Below are 13,270 nucleotides of genomic sequence, written 5' to 3'. Positions count from 1 at the left end.
AGCTTAACTCCTGTAATCTAAAATCAAAGCTTGGCATGACTGGGATTCTATATTCCCAAGATTAAGAATGTGATTCAGGAAATACCACATGTATCTGATACTTACAATGGCACTGCTGATATTTCAGTCATTTGCGACTAAATTCAGTGATTATTTACAAATAGGATACTTAGATTGTAATGATTACTTTAAATGAGCTATAAAGACAGGAGTCAAGGGTGAAGGAGTGGTTTTAATGTTGATATATGGTCCTGTCTGTGTGCAAAAGCTCCAGGAGCAAGTTTGAAGGCATAAGCCTTTTATCCCACGTACACCAGATTGCCAGCCCTGATGCAAAAGCAAGACACTGCTCTTAGAGAACTGCAGTACCAAACCATAAATAGTGAGAAAAGAGGATGGCAAAGGGAGCTTCCTCCTGAGCACTGCTCTGGGGAATGTGCAATGCACCCCAACAGGACAGTGTTCACAGTGTGCACTTTTTTGCATAGCAAGTCTGAGCCATAATCCATACCACCACCGCCACACCATAATTCATACCACCTTGGAGATGTATGCATGTAATGGTCTTGCAATTTACTCTATGTTTTTAATGACTATTTCAGGATACAGTCACCCCAATCCTGCCTATTATGTAAGAACAACGTGGATCTGTCAATGCAATTAAAAAGATGTCTTTAAAACCTAAATATTACCCTGCTTGAAATACGATTCTGCACTGAAGAGTTTACATCATCTAAAGAATGACAGACCTTTGATGGAAAATAGTACAACGCTAATGAAAACAACATAATGATAGCAGCTAAATTGAACATACAACATGAAGCCTGTTATCTAGAACTTCCCTAAGTTGTGTCTGCTTTTAATTTCAATTTCCTTTTTGAATGAACAGAGCACAGCTACATTAGTTTTTCAGTCTTCTTACCGTTACTGGGTGCCCTTACAGACTGCTGTCCAAATTCTCCTGTGCAATGGCACAGACACTACACATGAAAATGAATCCTGTAACACAGCAATTTGTAGTGTAATTCTTACGAAGGCCTGTATCTTTCTATTAGTAGAAATTAATACTGAGCTGTTCTACCTTCCAAGAAGTAGATGTTATCACCCAAAAATTAATTGTGAATTGGCACCGTAAGTGCTGTCCTTGCACCACCCATTTCTGTTCCCAGTTTTGTAGGGATGCACTCTGCCGTGCATCAGCTAAGGGCTCAGTGACAATGTAGTGGTGCTCAGGTGGACAGCTGAGGTGTTTTATGCATAGCACCGAGTGAATGTAAGAAAACAGGAGGTTTGTTTAAAAATAAACAAGTTTTTAGCATTATAACTCATGAAGACCAGAACTACTCGTTATATAAACATTAATTGTGCAGTTAAAAAAAAAAACATACTTTCCCAATTTACTCTGCTTTAAGGCCATATATACTCTTTAGAAATATGCAGACATACAAATGAACAAACTAATGAATTAAACCTCTTTTGCCATCTTCCTGATTTATGTTATTTTATTACAGATCATGGATGAAATCCGTACACTGATGTCTAACCTGTAACAAAGGCTCATGTGAGTAGTCTGTTGATCTATATCTACATTTGCTTATGAAGTGACTTTGCCTAGTCCGGTTGAATGATTATAAATTAGCAGTTAGAGTTTATGTGTTTATATTTTTATAATATATTTTAATATATTTACAGTTTCCTGTTCAGTCTCACTTTCCATTTAAATTCTGACCAACTGATGTAGAGATGGATAAACCTCTTCTGGATTTAGACAATCACTTATATTTCACATTGCTCTTTGAGGATGGTATATAAAGTATTGGCTATAAGTGTTCCATCTAGAAAGAACAGCCTCGAACATGGTGTGGACAAGAACTTGACAAAAAAAAACAACTTGAAAAACGAGGCTAATTTTCACTTCCATCGTTATTACAACAAGGTTTTGCACAGAATTTTTGCCACCGTTCAGTGTTACAGCCTTTCTGTATGCTGTCCTCTGTCCCAAATGCCAGTGAGTGGAATTAACAACAGCAAATATATATACATATATATATATATATATATATATACACATACATATATAACTGGCTTTTTTATTATTTGTGTTTCCAGCAGTGTTTTTAGATGGCTAGGTTAGGAAGACAGAACAATGAGGGAAATAGTGCACTTTGCGATTTAGGTTGCCTCAGAAAGATAATTTCAACCCTTTTTTAGAAGCAACCACAGGAAGGCAAAAAAGGACATGGAATAAAGCACGTCTCAGCACAGCAGTTAGTCAGAAAGCAGAAATCTCAATCTATCTTCCACACAAGCGCAAAGCATTACAAGTCTGAGCACTAAACATTATTCCTCCCTTTTCACCCTGTTATTTCTCCTGTGCTCATTACACTTTCATCTTGCCCTTCCTTCTGTAAATCACAGAATGGCCAGGGTTGGAAGGGACCTCGAGGATCACGAATCTCCAACCCCCCACCACATGCAGGGCCACCAACCAGGGCCCCGGGCCCCATCCAACCTGGCCTTGAACACCTCCAGGAACGGGGCATCCACAACCTCTCTGGGCAGCCTGTGCCAGCACCTCACCACTCTCTCTGTAAAGAACTTCCCCCAGACATCCAACCTCAATCTTCCCTCCCTCAACTTAAAACCATTTCCCCTTGTCCTGCTATTATCTACCCTTTCAAAGAGTTGGTTCTCCTCCTTCCCTTTAGGTATTGAAAGGTTGGAGGTCACCCCCCAGCCTTCTTTTCTCCAGGAAAAGTAAAGGAAGTAAAATAAAGGAAGGGAAATTTCCTCCTCTCCATCTGATTTTTTTCCTTTCACATTTGCTTTTCCCTATTCACCTGCACATTCCCTGTAATTGCAAAACTTGAAAGACTATGAATCCAATCCTGGGGGGAAATACTAAGCTTGTGCTTGCAATCTTTTACCACGGACAAAGAGCGATTACTTTAAATTTAAGTGTTTGCATTTCTCCCTTTTTCTGAATGAAGTTACAAAATCACCAGGATAAAGTTTAGTACTGAAAATCTACGTAGGTAACTGTAACCTGATCATGTAGAATGAGATCACCGTTCTGCGCAGAGCTCTGCTCATATAGAAAAACAAAATGATTTTTACTGCTTTGGAACCACACGATTATTTCCAAATCATTATTTTTATGCTTAGCTGTTATGTGAAGTGAATCCACCTCTCTCCTTTGGTAGTAATTTTAAATGATGCACTGAATACCTCGGCAAATGCAATGACTCGTATCTTTAAATACTTTACAACGAACATACAGGAAAATACTAAGAAAGAGATTTTAAAGAGCTAAAAAGTTAAGACCAGTATATTGTACACAAATCAAGTTCTTTTTCCCCTGCAACAGTTCCCAAGCAACATTTATTACCTACATCCATGACATACATTTTTAGATGTCAGCTCTTCTAACCACACAATCTATTTCACAAGATTTCTAAAGCAGTGTCATAGCCATTACATCAAATGTTGTTTCACAGATGGTTATCAACACTTTGGTGTTTCACAGATGGGATAAAAGAAAAAAACCCAACACCTGAATTTCAAAAAACCACCAACACAGTAACTTGCATTTAAAGATATCCCCTTAGAAAGTGGCTCTCAATCTCTCTGCAGTCTTGCGGTTTCATGAACAATTTTCAAGTGGGCTGCAAAATAGTAATTTAAAAAATGAAGCATATTGTCAGAAAGCTTCAACGTATCAGCAGTAGGTGCAATCATCCACTGCATTTTTTCATTTTTTTTAAGAAGGTCCTAGATCACAAGGAATTGTGAATTAGATTAGGCTCTAGAAACCCTGAACTGTTCTGCTTCTCGGTAAGTTAAACATTATAAAAAAAACTGTATTTCAGCACAAAGGGAAAAAAAAAATTGTCACGTTCTAACGAACAGGGGGAAGAAGAGTGAACGAACTCCTCTTTGATGAGCAGATTTCAAATGATGGGTTACATCCCACTTGGAGAAGATGCAAACTATCTGGTGAAGCAGAGGCATTATTTATTCCCAGGAGGGGTTTGAGGGGCCTTTTGTACTAGTGTGTGTCCTTGTTTCTGGAGTAAGCAGGAAAGTAAGGTTTCCAGTTCACAATCAGACAAGAAGCTGGGATTCCAGAAGACGTGGGAGAGAACAGGTAGGGAAAGTGTGCAGTGAGCCTGTGTTGCAGAGCCATAGCCATTTTTGGGGTACTGGCTTCCAGCTGACCCCAATGCATTTATCCAGCTGTGACCTCTCCAGCTCCTACAGGAATCCTTTCCTGATCCCTGCCACTAAATCTTTACTCCTATACACTGATCTTCAGCCCTACCCATATACCCCATCACTGCTTCTGTACCCATATGCCTTGCTTATAGGCATATTTATCCTCTCCAATCACCCCCAGACAACACTGGTAAATAACTTTTTTCCATGCTAAAGTGGTAGAAAAACACTCTCCTCTCTTGTTTCTTTCTGACACAAGGCAGAGATTTCCTCCTGACCTTATACCCAGCTTAGCCCTGTGCACGTGAACAAGACAAACCAACCATATGCACTATGCATATTAGAACACTGAAAGGTAACTGCAGAATCATATCAGTTAGCAAAAGACATTTAGTAATAATAATATAAAATTAATAACAACCATATAAAAGCATTCACAAAACTCACTTCCTACATATGTATAAAAAAACAGGAATAGGAAAGATGCAACAAAAAGGGTTACACAGAGCATGCTAGCCTGACAAACTACTTTAATTCCCTTAGAACATTATTACTGTAACTTTTGTTTCCAGTACTATTTTGTTTACATTTCATATAACACATATGCTACAATCTAATTTTAGATTAGACAATAGACTTCTTCAGGATAAACACATTTATACCATTTTAATAAGATTTATAATTTGAATTTATGATTTATAATAATATTATAATTTCTCCACTTCAACACCACTGTGGTTACTAAAAAGATGCACAATATGTTGGAAAAGATATAATCTCCGCAAATTATTTATTGATGTGCTTGTATGGCATTTTTGACGACAGAAAGTAACCTACATTGGGGCAACTGAAAGCATAGCTAATATAAATACATTACGATTCTGGAAAATTGTCAGTGTGGATAACATTAAGAATAGGAGGCTTGATAGGAGGAAGAGGAAGGTTTTTACAATTACCATCCAGACAGCTTATGTAAATTAAAGAGCACAGTCAAACAGAAGTGGATTTTTTTAGAGTAATAAACTGATCTTGTAATAAGACAAGCTAATACTCAGAAGAAAAGTTTGCACCTGCTGATGTTCATAGAAAATCAGAAAAGCATTCAAAGCTGTATATATTTTTTCATTTGATTGAGAAGTCTAATCTTTGTGCGATGGGGATCCAATCCTCACTTCTCAAGCCACTAAATCCACTATTCACGAGCGCAGATGGAAAGGAAGAGGAGCAAAGACTGTTAGTGATACTCAGGACAAGGCAACAGTTAAAAAAGCAGCAGTTCTGTTACTAGTTCCTGGGAAGGACGTGGTGGAACACAAGGTTACTGCTACCAGCTTGATCTTCCTGGCTCCCTCCGGGAACCTCTTGCTGCTGCTTCTCCTGCAGAGGCACGCGGCCTATCTGATGTTGAAAAAGCAGGCAGCGCTCTCTACCTTTTCATACACACCAGAAGAGCAGAGCCCAAATTTCTGGAGCAAGTGATTGCTGTCAGCCCTTAACATTTTTCACAAAACAGCACACGCCCACCTGATAAAACTTCTAATTGAAGGGGCTGTTTAAAACACCATTAGATATGGTTTAGCCCAATTGCTGTTCAACCTATCCAAGTTACCTTGTAGCCCATCAGGGGTTAGCAGACCACAGCTTGGAAACCATTCCTGCTATTTCAGAAATACAATGATGTTCCCTGCTCCCTCCCTCCCTCCCTCCCTCCCTCCAGAACTTCTGGTTGCTGTTTTAATCATTTCTGCTCTTCTATCTGATTTCCCCTAAGATTGATTTTAGGACCTGCTATTTGCTTCTGGCTTTCTGAAGTAGCAGCAAACTGACATTCGCCTTTGCCCATACATTTGTAAACAGAAGCAAGGCCAGTATGACCATAACATTACAGACACAGGATTAGACAGAAGCATAGTTTAAATATTTATAAATATATGTATATATATATATATATATATATATATATATATATATTCAGGTTTAGGAAAAAGGGACCAATTTACATTTGATTCATATTTAAAAACTTATCATCAGACAATAAGGCCTACAAACTTTTATTTACAGAAAAGCTGTAATTCTACACGGGTTGGATTTTGGCCACGGCTGATCCAGGACAAACAGAGATGTGCAGTTTTGTGCCACAAAGCTACAGCAGATGAAACTGGTACCTTCTGCTGCCTTAAAGGACACCTAAGATACAGAAAACAGTGACCAAGGGCTCCTTGTTATTCTGTCCTAAGAAATAGAGAGTTAGAGTCTGCTATTAAATACTTCCCCATATTCATGGTTTCAGAGATCTTCCTTATGTTATTACTCCTCAGCCAATGTTTTTCCAAAAAGAAGAATCTTGATTCAGTTACTGCTCAATAGCTATGCCACATCTTCATCATCCATGTCTATATTGTTCATAATTCTCATCAGTGCTCAAAACCGACTAGTATGCCAGCATGACTCCTTTGTTTCAAGTACCATTTTGCCTCAACTCCATTCAGAATGACTTCAGGAAATCAGCAGGAGCTGCTAAAAATCCACACAAACATTAGGAAGGGGCTTGAGAAACCAGGCTTTTCACAGCACCCGGACAGCACCCATCAGCTTAACAATTAAACTTCACCTCTGTGACAGGCAGGAATTCCAAGATCAAAGTCTGAATTTCAAGCTCACCTAAGGCTGTGAAACCCTAAGAAATAGGGAAGTAGAACTTCCACGCTGCAGTCCCTGTTAGAACAGCTGCAAGTCCCTGCCTCCTGAACAGCAGGGCTGGCTGCAGCCTGCGGAGCTGGCAGATGAGGAGGTGATGACCCTCTCTGCTGACAGGTCTGGTTTAACAGTGGGTCAGCCATACCTGGCCTCTGGGATGGCTGTGGCTCCTGCAGCACCACAGCCCGTGCTGTGAGATCCTTCTGCAGCTCTTCAGGGCCAACGTCAGCTCTGACTCCAAATGCACAGTAGCCTTTTATCATCTCTAAGCATTATCACTGCACTTTTTCATACCATTTAGGGACAGGTGGACCAGAAAATGTGCCAGTACAAACTGCTGGGAGGTGGTGTCATTAAAACCACCCATTAGTTGCTATAGTCTTTATCTTGTAACCATTTATTAATCCACAAGGAATCTTACACATCTCAACACTTCACTGTGTTAACATTCTTTGGTGACAGACCTTTTTAAAAAATTTTTGGGTGACCTACTCCCATGTACCTGTTTACTGCTTCAAGTAACAAGCAAAGCCATAAGACAAAACTACCTTGTACAAAAAGGTATCCATGTTCCTAGTAATCATATTCTTTATCACATTTGCTGGCATTTTGCCTGCCATAGAAGTCAGACTTATTAGTACATTAGTCCACAATCATCCCTAGAGACCTTTTTAAATGGTGTCACATTTGCTGCTTTCCATTCCTTTGTCAGCAACACCAATTTAAATGATGGATTATACAACACAGTTCACAGATAACCAGTTTCATTTCTGAATTTCTCTAGAACTACTGAAGGAACAACGTGCTATCTGGCAATCTGCTAGTGCCTATTTAATCAAGTTGTTCAAGAATCTTTTATTGGTATTTAAAAATTGAAATACTTCTTATAAAGAACAACTTTTATATGGGACTGTTCCTAATCTCCCTGGAATGAACTGCCAATGCAAGGGTTTGTCCATATGTTTCTTTCTGCAATGGCTTTGCCTTTAAATATTCTATCTCTTGAACTCAGTGTCCTGCTAACAGAATTAACTGAAAAATTAATGCTTATAGATTTTACTTTTTGCTTTTAGCCTGTTTCTCCTCAAAATCTTTTTGTCCCTCCTTACAACAGATCTACGCTTAGCTTCCCAGAATGGGAAGCTCTTCTCTTCTTTGCTTGTTTGAATTTCACTCTTTGAAAAACGCCTATTTATTCCTAGTAACTTCCCTTACTTCTCAGTTGTCATGAATTCTTATTCACTTGGATCAGAATTAGAAAACAAACACTCTGTGTCTCTCATGGCCTCTTATTAATTTTTACTTGAACGATTTCTTCATTGGTATGCAATTACTTTTTACAGTTAAACAATACTGGATTGTTTATTTATTTTCATCATTTTCTCTCACACAAATGTGACAAACTTCAGTTTGGTATCTGCCACTACCAATTGTCTTTCCTATAGTTACTTTGTCAACTAAGTCCTGTTACTAATCTAAACAAAATCAAGAGCAGTCCCCATTCTACTGGATTCTCTAGATAGTTTGCTAAAAAGTTAGCCCTTGATGGAAGTTAAAAACACAGCTTATGCATGATGGCCTAATGTTAAGCTTATCCAGACCATACTCTGAAAACTGAAAACTCTTGTTACTATCAAGCTTAGCTGTATAGCCACTCTGGCCTCCTGCAGTACTTCAGTACTGCAGTACTGTGTCCACTCTGTCAGCTCGTTCAGAGCTCTTGCCAGGCTTCTCCTATTCAGATATGGAACCATTTGTAATTACATTGTATGGTTTAGCCTGATAAATTTAACTTATTTGACTAGTTAGCATATAGAGCCCAACAGACCAATCTATCGTCTCTCTGTCAGCAAAGCACTAACATTTCATCATCTCTGTTATCATCTGTACGCTGCCATTTTGGTGTCACTTTGAAAGAAGGAAAAGGGACACATGCAGGCCCACTTCCAGAAACACTGACATACCTGAAGAATTCCTGTTGTAATTCACACTTACCACTCTTCTGAATAATCATTATCTTCAAGGTACCAGGGAAACAGAGCAATATGAGGCAAAAATGTACCTAGATACTGAATCAAAACTAGTGTGGGCTCCTTCTCAACAGAGAACCAAGTGGCATTTGACAAGGACTGACCAACAGAATGGCCTGTGGTTATTCAAGATTTCTGTGCCAAGAGAAGCTGTGTCAGGAAGGGAATGCACTAAGGAGCAGAAGGACACTATGGAAGTATATGAAGTCCTTTAATCTCTTGTATACACTGGAGAATTTTGTAATACATTAACTTCCTCTGAGGAGGGAGAGTCTGCTGTTAATGCTGTGGAGAAGATAAAGAGGGATGCTTTCTGGACACAATGCCAGTAGATATTGACTTGGGTTTGACAGCTGAGAAGACCTCTGGGGTGCTAGCATTTTCTGTGTTGGCTGAAACTCACTTCTCTCCCTTTTGTGAGGCCTCTATTTGGAGCACCTTATCTCTGCATCAAATATGATGTGACCCAAGGCTCAGCAGAATCCAATGGCTACACTGCAGTATCTACTGAGTATTCAATTATTATTTATTTGTATTACAACAAATCCTAGAAGGCTACAGCCTGGATCACTTCTCATTATGCTGAATAAGCATACAACAAAAAGTCTACATGCTTGAATTCTACGTAAAGAGACAACAGAGATTACTGCAGAGTACAAAGGCAAAGTATTACTGCGACAAGCATTGGTATTAGCATACTTGTACAACACACTTATTTTCTAGTTGGATTGTCATAAATTTCATAGTACATAAAGCTTCTAAGAAGATATTAAAGGAAGACAGCAAACAGTTCTGTTCATGGAGGAGTCAATCAGTACATGAGAGGCAGCTGAGGAGAAAGTATCCAGTGTGAAAATTTAACAACTGAATGATGGAAGCTGGCATCATATGTTGATCAAAATTAGTCAACCTCTTGATATTGAAGGAAAAGTATCAGGTAGAAGTAGTCTTGATGGGCCTTGAAAACAAAGACAGATAGCTTATCTTTACTGCTTTAAATTGAAGGAGGAAGTTTAAAAAGCAAAGGAATAAATTTGGAAACTGATATTTACAGCAGCACTTGGAACACGTAATGACAAGACTACATTTGTCAAGGCAAAAGAAGATTTTCTAATAAAGATATGATCCACTGAAAACCTGGATGAAAAATACAAGCAACCAACAGAGAAGAAAGAGCATCCCTGAAGGGTTGGAAAAAGATTTTGAAAACTAAGATTTCGCCTTGATTTGATGACTTAAAGCAAACAACAGTATGATGGTGTCATTTACTGAGGATGCAGAGAGTTTTGTGAGGACTCCAACCTAAATACAAAAAAATTACTAACAAAAGTTGTAACTGGAAATAAAGAACTGAGGACAACACTGAAGAAAACTTTCATGCATTAGATCTGCTTAGGAGTAGAAAAGAAGATGGGAGGAGGTATATGAAGTGACACAGAAAACACTGTTCTTCCTGTACTATGAAATGAGAAGATTCTTTCACGCCACATTTATTACTAGGCTATTACAGCTACCTGAGCTACCATGTTCTAACTTTCAAGGGTTGAAGAAGAATAATTGTAATTTGATGGGTGCCTCATTCAGCAAACAAAAACATGCTACATCCAGCTCAAAGACAGGACAGTCGTGATACAAGCCAAGCACAAACAGCAGTGGAGAAAAAGATCTTGCAGCGTAAAGTTAAAACAACTAACATGGTGAACATTCAGGCACATTCCTTTCCTCTTCCTTGTTATTGTGTAGAACCAACGCTATCATTTCAGCTTGCCACCGAAGGAAAATTACTCTCCTTTGCTCTAGTTTGGTATTTCCAGCTCCTGAAGTATTCCCAAATCTACACAAAGTGTGCCCATGTAGCAAATGCCCACACCCTATATTCCACCAACATCAACAGAATCTCTTCATGTCTGCATCAACAGAATCTCTTCATGTCTGCTTTCTTGCTGTTTCCTAGTTTTAGTTATTTACAACAGCACAGAATGGGTTGAACCAAAGAAACAAGCAGATCAGGTGCTCAACCACAGGGGTTAGCAGCCATGAGTACTGCGACCTACAGCAGGAGACATTTCAGAGTTCCTTTTCTTCCAAACAGTATTCTGTAGCAGCATTACCTTAAGCAGAACAGAGCCAAGCTCCTGCATTCTTTCTCTCAAAGCACAGGGAGTTGCTTTCTCAGGCAGGAGATGCAGTCAGATGTGTGTGAGCTGCCCTCCATGGAGATGACTGAAAAACTTGGACACATGAAACATCCAGGGGACTCCTCATACCCCACTGACTAATATATCACCTTGCTTCTTTTTCTCTTCTGAAACTAGATCTTTTCTGAGGTACTTTTTTTTTTTTTTTTTTTTTTTTTAATCTGCTGTGGAGAGGGAACTCTTTGAAAGAGTAAATAAAAGCAGAACAAGGGGAAATGGTTTTCAGTTGAAGGAGGGAAGATTTAGGTTGGATGTCAGGGGAAAGTTCTTTACAGAGAGAGTGGTGAGGTGCTGGCACAGGCTGCCCAGAGAGGTTGTGGATGCCCCGTCCCTGAGGTGTTGAAGGCCAGGTTGGATGGGGCCCGGGGCAGCCTGGTCCAGTATTAAATGGGGAGGTTGGTGGCCCTGCATGTGGCAGGGGGTTGGAGGTTCATGATCCTTGAGCTCCCTTCCAACCTGGGTCATTCTGTGATTCTGTGAACATAGGAGACTGGGTTTGGTTGTTGTGCAATCACCTGATCTCTCTCTCCTTTTCCTTCCTTTGCACAACTTAGGGGAAGTAAGAATAAATATGGCACATAGAACTGAAAGATGAGAACAGTTAACTATTAGAACTATGCATTAAAAAAAAAAAAAAAAATCAAGATTTTAGATGCAAAGTGAAATATTCAGTGTTCTCATTAATCAAAAGAAACTTTCAATGTTCTCAAATAATGGTTTCATCTCATATTGAAAAATAACTCCATTTCGTGTTCAGAAATTATAAAAGAAGCACCAAACATCCCGCAACAAAAACAATCACATTGTGTTTTGAGCTCTCTTCCAGATGTTAAAACTTAACATGGTTATCAGTTCGAACAAGAAACTCTGTCTTCTGCTTAGCACTAGCCACATTTTAGCATATGTAGACCACTGACCGCTGTTCTTAGTTGCAGTTGTCATCTCAAATACTCTTTTTATACAAGTAATTCACAATCACTAACTCTCCAAAGCCCACACAACCTCTCCAAAAAAATTGCAGAGAACTGTAGAGAAAGACATTTGCTGAAAGTTTTGAATTAAATAGATAGGTAAATCAACCAGATACTTGATGAAATGAAAAGTACCAGTAGCTACACATTTCAGTTCTCCTTCTGCCACATATTCTTCTGTTCAGTTCCTTGTTTCTTTTTGTGTTTTGTTTGTTCGTTTCTTTGTTAATTGGACTCTCAATTTGTTTTTGATCTGTTAATGATTTCTTCTTTGGTCTTGCTCTTTCTTCAAATTCATTGCATGTTACTTTTGTGCCAAGCAAAAAAACAATTCTACAATCCCTTAATCTTTACTACCCAATCACTATTTGCATCTTTATTCTACATTGAGGAATCTCTAATTGGCCATGCCTACAAAACCTCTACAGCTTTACACTTCATTAATAATTATTCACAAATTCAATACCAATTCTAGTTCTTCCATTTTCCAGATATAAGAATGCCTTCAGAACATTTTTGTACTTGAATACCAGAAAGGAAATACACCATCATAAAAAAGGGCATGGAGTTTATAAAGCCATTAGCGTTACACAGGTAAAACACCTACACATAATTTTTGCTCACTGGATATAAAAATACGAGTCATAGCAATGCCTGTACCCATAGATACAAGAAAAAAACTTCCTCTTCAATATACAAGTACATTTATAGTTATTTTGGGTGAATCCACTGACAGAGGGTATGGATAATTATTACTGATTAAGCACGGGATGCTTAGCTAAAATAAAATATATAGTTCTTGCCTAAGAAGACTATAATTAATCAGCATGTGTGATCAAATTGCCACTCATAACGTCAGATCAGTTTAGTTTAATTTAAGCAAGTTACTTTGACATGAACATAAGTATGTATTTATTAACACTTCAACGTTCAACTCAGCAAGACAATTATGTTAGTAAATCTGCTTGCAGTAGCTACCCAAATACTGGTGGCATAAACAGTTTTTATAGATCTATAAATTTGGAAAATTTTATGGGTGAAGATAGAGAGCAGGTCAGAAGCACATTGTTCTGAAAGCAAAGGAAATAAAGAAATTTAAACTCCCTACCTAACAGCAGTGCTGAAGGACTCCAGGTTCACGTGGTAAATTACCCAAGAA

The 13,270-nt window shown here is 38.6% G+C and overlaps 2 long non-coding RNA genes across 34 annotated transcripts in view; one reads left to right on the top strand and one right to left on the bottom strand.

Annotated features, from left to right (window-relative positions):
* The window catches only part of LOC128071673 (uncharacterized), an 87,649-nt gene that overhangs the window by 23,633 nt on the left and 50,746 nt on the right, over nucleotides 1-13,270 (top strand). For all 8 annotated transcript variants that reach the window (XR_008201966.1, XR_008201964.1, XR_008201960.1 and 5 more), the window contains exon 2: nucleotides 1,512-1,561. This is a non-coding gene — a long non-coding RNA (uncharacterized LOC128071673). The remainder of the gene's footprint in view (nucleotides 1-1,511; nucleotides 1,562-13,270) is intronic.
* Nucleotides 1-13,270, bottom strand: part of LOC128071672 (uncharacterized) — a 67,826-nt gene that overhangs the window by 43,285 nt on the left and 11,271 nt on the right. The window contains exon 6 of one of the 26 annotated variants that reach the window (XR_008201951.1): nucleotides 923-3,665. The exons of 22 other annotated variants lie outside the window; for them this stretch is intronic. This is a non-coding gene — a long non-coding RNA (uncharacterized LOC128071672). 3 more of the 26 variants (XR_008201953.1, XR_008201955.1, XR_008201954.1) reach the window with 3 other exon arrangements.

This window comes from Tympanuchus pallidicinctus, unplaced genomic scaffold, assembly GCF_026119805.1.
Source record: "Tympanuchus pallidicinctus isolate F22 unplaced genomic scaffold, pur_lepc_1.0 scaffold6, whole genome shotgun sequence".
Lineage (NCBI taxonomy): Eukaryota > Metazoa > Chordata > Aves > Galliformes > Phasianidae > Tympanuchus > Tympanuchus pallidicinctus.
Note: the sequence above shows the minus strand (reverse complement) of the source record. Positions and strands in the feature narration are given on the sequence as shown.